Raw genomic sequence first — 1,218 nt, 5'->3', positions numbered from 1 at the left:
GATGCCACTGGACTCTCACTTGGCTGACCATGGTTCAATCCCATAGCAGGCGACTTCCTTTCTCACTCTCTCTCTCTCACTCTCACTCTTCACTCGGGTCAAATTAAAATAAATAAATGGGTAAATAAAGTTAAATAAAATACTTCTTTAAAAAAGAACCCACTCCTGCAATAACTAACAGGAAAATGGCATGAATTCATTCATGAAGCAGAACCCTCGTGATATTATTAGCTCCTAATGTTGGTCTCACCTCAAAAATGGTGCTCTTGACAATGGGTGCCATGGAGCTTCTTTTAGTCATTGAATGGTCTAAAGTGGAGTAAGTCCTGGACTGAGACCTTGGCGTCTGCCCCTGTAATTATCCCAAGCCTGACACAAAGTGGCCTCCCCATCCCTATCCTGCTGCAGCCACAGCGTCACCCCTGGTGCCCTTCACTCTCAACTTCACCATCACCAACCTGCGCTTCAGGGAGGACATGCGGCCTCCAGGGTCCGGGAAGTTCAACATCACAGAGAAGGTTCTGCAGGGCCTGGTGAGAGCCACACCCTCCTCTTCACCCCTGCACAGCCCACTGCTCTAACCACCCTCCTCACTCTACCCCTGCCAGTCCCACTCCTGCTCACCTTGACGACCATCCCACCAACCAAAGATGGGCCTGCCCTGCCTCTCACAACTTCTGCTCTCCTCTCTCTCTCTCCACAGCTTGGGCCCTTGTTCAAGAACACCAGTGTCGGCCCCCTGTACTCGAGCTGCAGCCTGGCCTTGCTCAGGTGAGACCTTGGACTACCTGGAGAGGGGACTGCAAGGGTTCCCAGGTCTGAGCAATATGGCAGACTCCCTGCCGGCTCTCTCTGTGAATGTTCTCAGCAGAGATGGCGTTGAGGGGACCGTGGGCATCGTATCCTATCTTATCCTCACATCTATCCCCCAGCTGTCCTCAAATTCTCCTGAGACCGTCAGCAACACTGAATCCCTACCCAAGTGGTCCCTTCCGAATTCCTTCCTTCACTCCCTCCTTTAGACGAAGAAGAATATTTCCTTCTGTTTTTAAATTCTCTCTCTTTTTCCCTTCTTTATTTTTGGAGAGATTTTTTGCTATAGGCCATGTGCGCTTTCTCGAGAAACAGAGACAGAAACAGAAACAGTTCCTTCTCCTTTATCTGACTCTTGGGATTCTGGGCATTCCCGCACACGCCCAGCATGAATTTTCAGTCACT

General features: G+C 50.2%; 1 long non-coding RNA gene across 1 annotated transcript in view; it reads left to right on the top strand.

Moving 5' to 3' along the window:
- LOC102472796 (uncharacterized) overlaps nt 1-771 on the top strand; it is a 1,326-nt gene extending 555 nt beyond the window's left edge. The window contains exons 2-3 of the long non-coding RNA XR_336475.1: nt 409-533; nt 704-771. This is a non-coding gene — a long non-coding RNA (uncharacterized LOC102472796). The remainder of the gene's footprint in view (nt 1-408; nt 534-703) is intronic.
- The last annotated feature ends 447 nt before the right edge of the window (nt 772-1,218 follow it).

Source organism: Tupaia chinensis, unplaced genomic scaffold (genome assembly GCF_000334495.1).
Source record: "Tupaia chinensis unplaced genomic scaffold, TupChi_1.0 Scaffold139147_1, whole genome shotgun sequence".
Lineage (NCBI taxonomy): Eukaryota > Metazoa > Chordata > Mammalia > Scandentia > Tupaiidae > Tupaia > Tupaia belangeri.
This window is presented reverse-complemented; position numbering and strand designations above follow the sequence as displayed.